This window comes from Scyliorhinus canicula, chromosome 15, assembly GCF_902713615.1.
Source record: "Scyliorhinus canicula chromosome 15, sScyCan1.1, whole genome shotgun sequence".
Taxonomy (NCBI): Eukaryota; Metazoa; Chordata; class Chondrichthyes; order Carcharhiniformes; family Scyliorhinidae; genus Scyliorhinus; species Scyliorhinus canicula.
In genome coordinates this window covers 124,191,838-124,204,938 of record NC_052160.1, presented here as the reverse complement: position 1 = coordinate 124,204,938, position 13,101 = coordinate 124,191,838, and positions in this window count along the sequence as shown.

The following is a 13,101-nucleotide window of genomic DNA, read 5'->3' as shown; positions in this document are numbered from 1 at the left end:
TCTTAGCCCATACGCCCCCTTTCCACCGGTTCCCATAACCCTGGATTCTCCTGTCGTTCAAAAATCAATCTCAGCCTTGAATAGATTCAACAACAGGTCTGCTGCTACTTTCTGGGGTCAAGGATTCCAAAACATTAACAACCCTTTGAGAGAAAAAAAATCCTCCTCGTCTGGGAGGCACTCCTTATTCTGAAGATATGACAAGAGTAAGAGTTTTAGATTTGTCACGTGTACCGAGCTACACGCATCTACCCTGCTGGTTCTCTCGATATTTTATCTTTCAATAAGGTCACGTCTCAAACTGAATTAGAGAAGTTAAACCGAACAAAAAGCAGCCGAATGCTAGTTTTATGGAGCAAGTTGCTGTTCAGCAAAGACTTGCAATAAGCATGAATGCAATGACATTTCTTTTTATATGCAGAGCCTCCAGGACCTAACCAAATCAATGGAATCTACGCCAGTTTTCTAGTTCAAGTCACTGCTTCGTCAGATTAAATAGGTGCTTAGTGCTTATTCAGTCTCATGCTTCAAAGTTTGCAAGGTTTTTTTCCCCCCGATTACTTAACGGCTCAGGATGACACTATGTTGAACTATGGTCTGTTTGAGTGCTTTCTCGACTCGAGATAATGGACAAACATTAGCTCCGGAGTTATTTAGTACTGTCACTCCCTGTCCTGTAAAGTTTTGTGTGACAGCGAACAAACCCTGTTAATGTTTAATTAAGACAAAATTCTTTGTGTGCTATAAATTATGTCACAACATCCTGGGCGAGTGCACCTCAATTCCAGCTCCACTTGACCCAGAGTCGCAACACAGGTGAAATAAGATTGAATTTAAAATACTCGAGGTCCTTGGTTGAGCCCAATAAACTGCAGTCACCAGGTTTGTAACTTTAGCACAAGTAAACGTTTATGTGCACCATTGTTTTAGACAAAAAATGTAACTTTCTAATACCCATTTTCCAACCAATCCCGGTGCTACACACACACGCATAGAGACAAAGACAATATTTTTTTTAATAAATGTTTTTTATTCAGTTTTCATGTTTTATATTGAACAAATTACAAATTGTTAGAGAGAAAAAAAAACACGCAAAAATTAACATATATATTTACAGGTGAGCATCTTCGTAGTAATAACTGTGGCCTCCCCCTCTTTGCCGGCATACATATGAAAATAAAATTTATTTAGTTTGGTTTTGGGCCTTAGCTAGCCATCAAACCCCCGTAACGGGCCCGTAGTCCCCCCCCCCCCCCCCCCCCCCCCGGCTGCCTTCCCCCGACTATTCTTCCTCTTGTACGTTGGCCACAAACAGGTCCCGGAACAATTGCATGAATGGCTCCCACGTTCTGTGGAAGCCGTCGTCCGACCCTCGGATGGCGAATTTGATTTTCTCCATTTGGAGAGAATCCGAGAGGTCGGACAGCCAGTCTGCAGCTCTGGGCGGTGCTGCTGACCGCCAGCCAAACAGGATTCTACGGCGGGCGATCAGGGAGGCAAAGGCAAGGGCGTCCGCCCTCCTCCCCAGGAATAGATCTGGCTGGTCTGAAACCCCGAAGACCGCCACTATCGGGCATGGCTCCACCCTCACCCCCACCACTTTGGACATAGCCTCGAAGAAGGCTGTCCAGTACTCCACAAGTCTGGGGCAAGACCAGAACATGTGGTCGGGCCTCTTTGGCACCGCTCACATCTGTCCTCCACCTCTGGGAAGAACCTACTCATACGGTTTCTCATTAAGTGGGCTCTATGTACCACTTTTAGTTGCGTCAGGCTGAGCCTTGCGCACGTGGAGGTGGAGTTGACCCTATGCAGTGCTTCGCTCCAGAGTCCCCACCCTATCTCCATCCCCAGGTCATCCTCCCATTTCCTTCTTGTTGCGTCCAGTACGGTGTCGTCCCTATCTACCAGTCGGCCATACATGTACAAAGACAATATTAATTAAAAATAAAGGAATAAGGATCTTTAATGCACTGGGATGATTTCCAATTCGTGTCTTTCTGAAGTTCAGCTTTTATTTTGATATTCTTCCTTTTAGGTTTGGAATGTTTTCTCTGGCAAGGTTGTTTATCTTCTCTGTGCAGACTCAGCATCATTTCAGGGTTCATAGCAAAGGATGTACCATCACAGCTTTCAGAATAATAAAGCAGTTCTTTCGCTTCAGCAAGCACATCTGAGGTCTAAACACTTCTGCCCAGTTCTTTTAGAAAGCATCATGCAGGAGCCAATCGCTGATTGTTATCAGGTAGAAAACCACCCTGCCCAATCCAGCAGCCAACCGATTGATTGATCCGACTCGTTCTAAACATGTTTCCTAAGATCCGCACGGTGCTGAGGAGTCTGGCTCCTGTTTTCCAAAACAAATTCTGGGAACAGGGTCCTGACAAGCAGGCTGCGACAACCAGTTTTCTGCTTAAAGGCACATTCGAATTATAGGTCCACAGACCAAAATAATAAACAAAAGAAATAGGAACAAAGCAAATAAACAGGAAGGACTCTTACAATGTAAGTGCCATTGTGTCAAGCAAGTCTGTTAGGAAACACACAAGACAAAGCATCCCCACAAATTAAACACCCAGAATGATGGCTATTCTTTCCAGATTTAACTCAGCACAACGTGTACCAAACATATTGCTTGTTGCAAAGGTTTAAGACACATGAAATTCTGCTTTAGCTGTAATCCTCTCCCCTTCTTAAACAGATCTTGCTCAGTGATATTCAGATTAAGTTGGACTTGGAGAAACATTTAAGTGTCTATTCTCTCCCCATTCTGGGTTGAGAAGCAAAACGCAGGTAAAGAAATGGAGTACATTGGTGATCGTAAGGCACACAATGAAGAAAGGTTCCCCAAAAATTAAGAGCTTTGAAAAAAAAAATTAAGAGTACCCAATTCATTTTTTACAATTAAGGGACAATTCAGTGTGGCCAATCCACCTACCCTGCATATCTTTGGGTTGTGGGTACGAAATCCCAACCCAGGGGAGAATGTGCATACTCCACACAGACAGTGACCCAGAACTGGGATCGAACCTGGGACCTTGGCACCGTGAAGCAGCAATGCTAACCACTGTGCCACCGTGCTGCCCATAACAAAGAGCTTTTTAAACAATGCCAGGGAAATAGCAAACATTAATGGCAGCAATGAAGGTTTCCCCCACATCTGTATATCTGATTTTTAATCAAAAAGCTGGGTGAGGAAGTAGTAAATAATTGGAGTAATGTATTCTTGTCACCAGAATTAGTCTGGCTATTTAAAATAACTTCCTGTTTGATTTAACCCATATTATGATGGGAGTGCGAGAGCAAACAGTAGTCTGATGTTGCATCAGATTGCCAACCATCAATTTGATGAGTCATTCACGACCTGCCTTCTCAACCTTGCCCCTCACCGGAGGTGTGGTGATCCTCAGGTTAAATCACCCCCAGTCAGCTCTCTCCCTCAAAAGAGAAAGCAACCTATGGTCATAGCAATTTTTAAAAAATCCTAAATTGCTTCACGTGATCGCTAAAATCATGTGCTCATAGAAATTGGAAGATTTAGACTGAATGGCACACTCTTAGAGGAGAGATAGGTGTGTGATAAAATGAACTGGTTTCGTGAACACATCATAGAGGAAAGGAAGAAAATGGATTAAATTTGTGCAATGAATAATTAGGGTACTATAGAAGAGGCCAGGAAGCAACAAAGGACATGGTTTGAAACATGATAGAAGGTATGAGGGAAGTGTGAACAAGGCCAGATTCGACATTTGCCAGTTACTGCAAAACATGTTGCCGCGAATGCAGATTTGTATTGATTGGAATAATTAGGGTAGAGTTCAGGAAACTGATGAGGAAGGCACTGGAAAAGTAGTCTTATGGTAAAACAAATTTCTACAGCTGGTATTTGGGGTTTAATACAGTTAAAAGTATTTTTGGTGACTGTATGGGTTATAAACTAAACTAATTTGACAATTTCAGCCTAGTTCATATGTTGCCCAAAGTAACGGAAGAGGCACCTTATTTAGCTTAGCAATAAATTTATTAGCTCCAGACTGTTTTATGAAAAAGTATACATTTCACCAGCTTAGGGACGTTGATATCGGCACCTGTCATTCCCGCCGGCACGGTACTCCACTAGCCCCATGGTGGTGGCAGCCCCGAGACTCTGAGGGCAATAGAGGAGGCATGTGGGAGCAGAGGGAGCATCGGTTTGGTCTCCAATCTGTAATAATCACCGGTTTGCCCCGGGAAGGATGGACAGGGGGTTTCTGAGATGGCAGAGAGCAGGGATTGAGAGGATGGGGGATATGTTTATAGAGGAGAGCTTTCCTAGCTTGAGAGAGCTGGAGGAGAAATTTGAATTGGCAAGGGGAAACTAATTTAGGTACCTGCAGGTACGGGACTTCCTACGTAGGCAGGTTTCAACCTTCCCGCTTCTACCACCAAGGGGGTACAGGGCAGGGTAGTTTCCAGAGGGTGGGTGGGAGAAGGGAGGGTCTTTGACATTTACAAGGAACTTATGGGATCAGAGGAGAAGCAGACTGAGGAGCTGAAGTGCAAGTGGGAGTTGGGAGGAGAGATAAAGGATGGTCTATGGGTGGACGCGTTGAGTAGAGTCAACACACCTACATGTGCCAGGCTCAGCCTGATACAATTCCAGGTCATTCACCGGGCTCACATGACAGTGGCCCAGATGAGCAGGTTCTTTGTGGTAGAAGATAGGTGTGCAAAGTGAGCGGGAGGGCCAGCGAACCATGTCCACATGTTCTGGACATGCCCAAAGCTTAGGGGATTCTGAGGTTTGCAGATGTCATGTCCACGGTGTTAAAAACAAGGGTGGCACCGACTCCAGAGGTGGCAATTTTCGGGGTGTCGGAAGATCCGGGAATCCAGGAGGAGAAAGAGGCAGACGTTCTGGCCTTTGCTTCCCTGGTAGCCCGGAGATGGATATTATTAGTTTGGAGGGATTCAAAGCCCCCAAAGTCGGAGACCTGGCTAGCTTTCTCGGTTTGGAGAAAATAAAGTTCGCCTTGAGAGGGTCAATGTTAGGGTTTGCCCAGAGGTGCAACCGTTTGTCGACTTCTTTGCGGAAAATTAATCATCAGCAGAAGGGGGGGGGGGGGGGGGGGGGGGGGGGGGAAATAGTTTAGCTTAGAGTAGGGGGTTAATAAAGGTGGGACCTGTAAGGGAGGAAGATGGCGTTTGCACTATGTTTATCGATTCATGTGCATTGTTTATTTTGTTGTAAAAACAAAAAATACCTCCATAAAATGTTTATTAAAAAAGAAAAAGTATACATTTGTTCAAAGACATTCTACTCTGAAAATTTTGATATTACATTCCATTACTTGAAGTATCAAAACTAATCCCATGGTATAGTTTTTGCAAATTAACAGTCATTGAAAACCGTATTATATTTTACAAAAGAACATTTTGCTTTTTAAAAATTTGCTATCTGCTTAGCAATTCTAGATATGTTGCGAGTTGGGGGAGAAGGGGTTAATTGGTTCGAATGGCACTTTCCTGTTAACCTGTCAATCGTACAACCCGTCAATCGTAAAAAGTAATCATACAAAATATTTTTATCAGAGGGCTCTCGGATGAAAGTGAAACAAAATGCTAAATTCCCACAGTCAGGGTGAAGGATACATGCAGATAAAAAATAGAATCAGCTCATGTAACATTGTATTCAATTTATTTTTGAAAAGGTATAAATTACAAATGACCTTGTATTCAGCAATTGAGCAGATAGATACAATAAAATTCATGAGGTTTTTTTTGACCAATACTCAAGTACTTGTAGCAGCAGTGAATTGTAAACAGCTTAATCTGATAATGCTGAAATGTCATTCAGAAACAATATTGGAGGTCTATTTTAGCCAAAATTACACTGCAATTTAAAAATCACAATTAAAGCTATCTCTCTCATTTTCACCAAGTCACATTGCATAAATAACAGCTTTATCATTAGACACTAATTAGCAAAATAATATATACGTATTATGTACAATATTTTCACACCCTAAAAGATAACTAAGCTCAATAACCAACAGATTGCTCCGAGGTTCCAAGAAGCACCAATCCGATACACCTATTAGCACATTTCTCTTGAATCAGAGAGAAATGCATATGCAGATTTTTAGAAAGGTAATGTTATAAGTTACTTCCACATAAATGGATGAGAGATTATTGGTTTAAATTTAAATGCAGTGCCTAGTATCAAGAAATGGATATGCACTGCGTAATGAAGTGCAAACATGCTAGTTATGCATCTTTCATAAATCTTTTAGCATTATATATCTCACAAGATGCAAGCGATGCATTTGTATCCATTCTTCACCTGTATCTATGTCCCGATCCTATTTTATTTTTACTTCTAATATCCATATTATTTAACTAGATTATCCTAAAAAAATGCAGAAACCATTTGAATTTACAAGCATTTTTTTAAATACAGTTGAAATTCAAATAGCAACAAGCACTATATCTTTAATCAAATTAGTAGCACTGAAAGACTATGCCTGTATTGATATTTTGGATTTATAATTGTGGTGTTTGATGTCGCCATTGAGCAAGACCAGCAGTCAACTTTAAATCCCCCCAAAACGAGAAGTTGTCCCAACATAAAAGTAGTAATGTGAAATTTGTATTTAGATATTTTGGAATCTGTCGAACAAATCAGGTTCATGATCTAGAAAAAAATATTGTTTCAATTCTAGATTTAGACGTTACAGCTAACTTGAAAAAAAGTGAATTTTAAGGTATGTAGCATCCCATTACATGGCAATATAAAATGACCAATGCACCTCAACATTCAAGAGGATTAGTCCAAGTAGTGAATTTAATAGCTAAACTTAGGTAAATGAAACATTGCTCAAGGCATTAGAGCTCACGATTCCATCCTATTTGCAAGGATATGTCTGGTTCCATTTTCCTATTTAACTAAAACAGCATTTTGGGGAGGGGGGAGAAAAATGTTTGGAACTCAAATTAAACTTTTACAACTTATGTATTATATAAATGAATTGACATTTACATTGAAAAACAATTCTAATCACTTTATTAGAGGAGAAGGACCTTCCACATGACAACTGCCCTGTGTTCATGTGCCATAACAGGTAAAGAATTGTTGAAGCTTCAACCTCTGACCAATTTATAGGAACATAGTAAGCAGTAATGCTTCTCAATTCACTAATGGGTAGATATATAACATATTATACACACACACAATCTGATCTCAGATTTAATTAGTTTATGTTGAAATTTGATTTTCCAATGTTAATTTTCCATTCATTAAAAATAGTAAAACACAACACTTAAGTGGTTTTATGGGACCATGTTTCTGTAAACAGCTGTTTTAAGTAGTCTTCTCAGAATAAAATGTTATAAATTATATAAAAACTTAAATAGAAGTACAAGCTCATAAATAATTTGCTTTGACTACTGGCTATGAAAACAGTTAAATAACTTGCATTTTATATGAAAGCTGGAGTTTTCCAAGGCTTGGTATATAAACCAACAGAATTGCAATTATCCTTTTTTGTGATTGAGCCTTCAACTTATTTTGCTTTCCCCTAATAACAACATTTTCCACTTAAATTGTGTCTTTAACATTCAAACATTGAGGCACTTCACAGCAGATGTAGGGGAAAACAAATACTCGGCCAGGAAAAGATCAAATAAGTTGACCAATAGGTTTGGTCATTAGATAAAGGATTTAAAATGAGAACTCCAGTGAGTAAAAACAAGGTTTTTAAACACCATGAGCAGGATTCTCTGTTGCACCGGCAGCACATTCACATCCACAGGTTTACCAGCGGCATATGGTGGCCACAATGGGAAATCCCATTGGCAGGTGACGGGAAAGGGGAATCCCACTGCCGGTGAGGGTGCACAGCCCAGGAAAATGTGGCCAGTAGACCGGAGAATCCTGCCCTATGTATTTTATTTTAATTGAAAATAAACAAAATTATCCGTAATGGTATATGACCGTGTAACATTTAGGCAAAGATGGCTTTCTGCCATTTTCTTTGTTTTACTACTAAAGTAACATTAATCCATTTAGTTATATGGAACCTGTAGCACCCAAATTGATCAAATCCCACCTTGCCCACAAAATAGAAAATCTTACTTGAAAATAATTGCTGAATTTAGGGCATTCTAATACAGCAGTCATCAACACCTGAATCTTAATAAATTTTAAGCATCAGTTAACTATCTTAACCAACAAGTCTGATTCTTAATTATCTGAAATCTGTATTAAGTATTGGTAAAATTTAATATCTAAAAGTACCAGACTGTAAAGATCACCCCAAAGGCATATAATTACATGAATTCACAAAAATCAAAGCTCCTGTATTGCAGGATAGTGAGATCAATAGCCGACAGATATTATCAGTCCACAACACACATTTGTCTGCAACTAATATCTACATACTGTACTTCAGGCTTGTTAGGGAGGTTTATAAAAGATTATGATCAGTACACAGCATATAATATGCACAAACTAGTATTGAAATGTATGTGAATCTGTCAAATACACCAATTTGTCTGGTGGACTCGAGCCCCATTTTGTTTGTTTATGAGCTAATGTTAATTTCTTTGAACAAACGTGACAAGCCATTTAAAAATAAGTTAATTTAAAAATATTTCTAAAAATGTGAAATAGCAATTTTTAACTGAAGTTAATTCGCAATGTTGTAAATAGAATAAAGCTAACTCTCATCATTGTAACACCTCTGCTGTACTGACTTTACACTTGCTTCACACTTTTGACTTTATCTATTAGTTGCAACATTTTCAAATTGTAACACCATTCTCAGGACATAATATGTAGTCAGAATATATAGGGAGCGAGGGACAATTTTGTATTCAACCACTTTTAATTTTGTCACTTTTGCACCAAACACCATTCCCTGCAGCTAAATTAACATTCTATTGCTGCAACATTGCAAAACATTCATTACATTTCCATTTAAAGGATGTGGGTGTTATTGGCCGAGACAGTATTTGCCATTTCAGAGGGCATTCAGAGTCACATGTAGGCCAGATTTCCTTCGGCATTAGTGAACCAAGCGGGTTTTTAAGACATTTAACAATGGTTTCATATTAGACTTACAGATTTAAAAATTCAAATTTCACCAAATGCCATGGTAAGATTCGAACCTGGATCCCCCAGAGGATTATCCTGGGTCTCTGGATTATTAGTCCAATGACAATACCACTATGCTATTGGCTCCAAGACTTAAAGTACACACTGTGCAATCTGCAATGGCACAGAAGCGTGTTACCAGCTAGGAAATTACATAAAATTTCACATAAAAATAAAATATAACATTTCAAAATGTCCTACTGTAGGTGCATGATGTTAGGTTAAGAATATAGGACTGTGATGTAATTAATGCTAATTGGACATAAATCACTTATTCACGTTTATTTTCAAATACGATTAAGACGTCAGATTAACATTAATACGTGATTATTCTAATGGATTAAAAAAAACAGAACTGTTCTTTACAAGTCTTTTCCCTACTATAAAATAAGCATTTTGATCATGATCACATTGGCTGTAAAAGGATGGAGTTACTTATCACCAAGGTTAGTATTTTTGGTTTCTAGTCATGATTGTTACATTTTTGCTCTCTACTAAACTCTAATAACACATAACACTCAGACATACACTGTGCCTTTAGGTAGCATAAACACAGCATTCACACTGAATTTATACAATGAACACAGGAACTGCGTGACCGAGCTGTATTGGTTAAAAGAGACTCATGTATTCCAACTGAACCAAAGCACTTTTCTATACATTGTATATATATTCCACATATTACAAGAAATATCTAAGAAGCAAGTTTAAAAAAAAATTTGAGTTTGCTATTATTTGCTGCACTGGCAGCGTATATACTTATGTATATAGTACTCAACTTATGCGAGTGTCAAAAGTTCAACTTTACTGTGAAGCCGAAAAGCTGTAGTAAATAATTAACTTAGGTGATGGAAATTCAATAAAAAACATCGACTAGGTTTCCAATTGTGAAGCATGGAATCCATGACTGAAAAATATATGCTCACATTTAGGCTCTTTGGTTGAAATCAATTTATGCATTGGCTAATAACTGGAAGGAGATCTTACACAACATAGTTCACCCATAAGACCACAAAATATGGGAACAGAATTAGGCGATTCAGTATATTGAGTCTGTTTCATCATTCAATCACGGCGGATATTTTTCTCATCACATTCTTCTGCCTTCTCTCCGTAACCCAAGCTCCTTATCAATCAAGAACCTATCTCCGTCTTAAAGGACACTGACTGGCGTCCAGACATCTGCGGCACTGAGTTCCAGAGATTCACCACCCTCTGGCTGAAGAAATTCCCCCTCATCTCAATTTTAAAGAACCATCTCTTCAGTCTGAGGCTGTGTCTTGGACGACACCGCAGGGTTCTGAAGGAGATAGCTGAGGAGTTGGGCTCTACCAAAAGCTGCTCCAAAAAGCCATCTCATAAGACATTCTACAAATTCCTTTTCTTGGGATTCGCTACCAACCTAATTTTCCCAGTTCACCTGCATATTGAAGTCCCCCATGATTACATAGAATATTGAAAAATATTGTAATATTGCCATTCTTGTATCCCCCATCTCCTGATTTATTTTCTGCCCCATATCCCGAGTTGTGTACAGGGTTTTATTCCTTTTGAGATTCTTTAACTCTACCTACACAGATTCTATTCCTTCTGATTCTATATTGCTTCTTGCTATCGGTTCAATTTAATTTCTTGCCAATAATCCTTTTAATAGGACACATATGCTTGGATATTTAGATCCCAGCACTTATTCCCTTGCAGCTACGTCTTTCTGATGCCCACAACATCATACCAGCCAATTTCATAAACTCACTTACCTCGCGCACCTTTGGGTACAACATCCTCAGTCCTGTGTTGACTGGCCCCTTCTCATAGTCGTCCCCTTTACTGCTGTATGAAGTTAGATTCCTGCCACTTGCTACCCTGTTCTATTACTTGTTCTGGAAAACTTTACTAACCTATCCCTGGTCCCCTTTAACTAATTTAAAGCCCTCATCATTAACCTGCACTCCTACTTGTGTTAACTTTGATTTTCTAAATTTCCGTACAACTGAACCCTCCCCCTCCTTTTTAATTTAAAGCCCAGCCCTAGTTATGCAATTCGTCTGGACTCTGGTCCCAGCATGATTCAGGTGAAGACCATTCCATCAGAACAGCATCCTCCTTCCCCAGTACTAAGTAAGGATAGCCTAAATTTAACATGATCTTTGCTCAAATACAAAAGAACTTTGCCAACGATCCCCATAACAATGCAGATGTGACCTGTATAAAACAGTGCTCATCGTCTTTCAATTACAGACCATTAAAAAGCAGACATTTTTCCTTTGCTCGAAGCTCATTCACAATTTTGAATAACTTATGAAAAAGGCACTACCTTTCAGTACAGTTGCTGTTAAAGAGTTTTGGGGCACCAATGTATATTTTAACACTGGAGGCTAAACTAGTTTTGTTATCATTTTTAGGTAATCTACAGCACCGCTATCTCACGGCGCTGAGGACCCAGGTTCAAATCTCGGCCCTGGGTCACTGTCCGTGTGAGTTTGCTAATTCTCCCCGTGTCTGCGTGGGTTTCACCCCCACAGGTTAGGTGGATTGGCCACGCTAAATTGCCCCTCAATTGGGGGAAAAAAAAGAAATAAAAAAAAATTATGTTAGTTAAATAACAAATTATTTCAATTTGGGTGTGTGCACAAAATAATCAAAAAGCTTCCCCTTCCCAATTCTCACTTTGCATTAAGGCATAGTGTCACAAAATGATTGATGGTGCTCTGAAAATTTGACTACTGCAACTACAAGTCGAGGCTGCCACTTGGAGGCTCTGAGCAGTACTACAGTTGTTTGCAAGAAGCACAGTAAGGGAGTCTCATGCACATTAAAGCTACAGCAGAAATGTTTTCATCCTCATCTTTTGCATCTTCCTAAATTTTCATACCAGGTATGAAAAAAGTAATTATGAGAGAAGACAAGCTACTGTAACTGGTTTAACTAGCAGATGAAAAGGTTAAAGCATTAATAAGGTGAACAGAAAATCTGGCTTCTCTGGTTCAGAAGTCAGCAATTAAGGCTCATCAACTAAAACCATCACTAAGAATCATTGAATCCCTCCAGTGCAGAAGGAGGCCATTCGGCCCATTAAGTCTGCATTGGTACTTGGAAAGAGCACCCTACTTAAGCCCACGCTTCCACCCTATCCCTGTAACCTAACCTAATCTTTTGGAAATAAAGGGGCAATTTAGCATGGCCAATCCACCTAACCTGTACATCCTTGGACTGTGGGAGGAATCCAGAGCACCCGGAAGAAACCCACGCAGACACAGGGAGAAAGTGGGCTGTTTAGCACAGGGCTAAGTCGCTGGCTTTGAAAGCAGACCAAGCAGGCCAGCAGCACGGTTCGATTCCCGTAACAGCCTCCCCGAACAGGCGCCGGAATGTGGCGACTAGGGGCTTTTCACAGTAACTTCATTTGAAGCCTACTCGTGACAATAAGCGATTTTCAATTTTCAAGTGCAAACTCCACAGTCACCTGAGGCTGGAATTGAACCCATGTCCTTGAAACTGTGAGGCAGCAGTGCTAACCACTCTGCCGCCGTGTTGCCTTAAAAATGAGGATATTTGTATAAGATTCATTACTTGATTGATGGAACACGAAGTTTAACCGTGTAAAATAAGGGATAGACAATTTTACCTTTAAGCAAACAGTGAGATAAGGCAGTATGATTAGTTTTGGATTGATCAGCAATGAAAAATCGCTTTGAACCTTATACTAACTTGGTGATGAGAAATAGAAAGTAAAACACTTTTTCTGAGATGCAGCCAATAAGTATTAGATGTTGTGGATAAGGCACATAATGTTGCATCATTGTTCTGTATCTAAGGATGTTGCATTTGAACCAAGAGTGCTTGATGAAGAAAAGGCCTGAAATACGAGTTAGCTATTTCTGAACACTGTCGACAATAATTTTGTTGCGTTAACAAATCATCACAACCACATTTGGCACGTTGATGCATTTCCATTGCTGTTTTGTAAC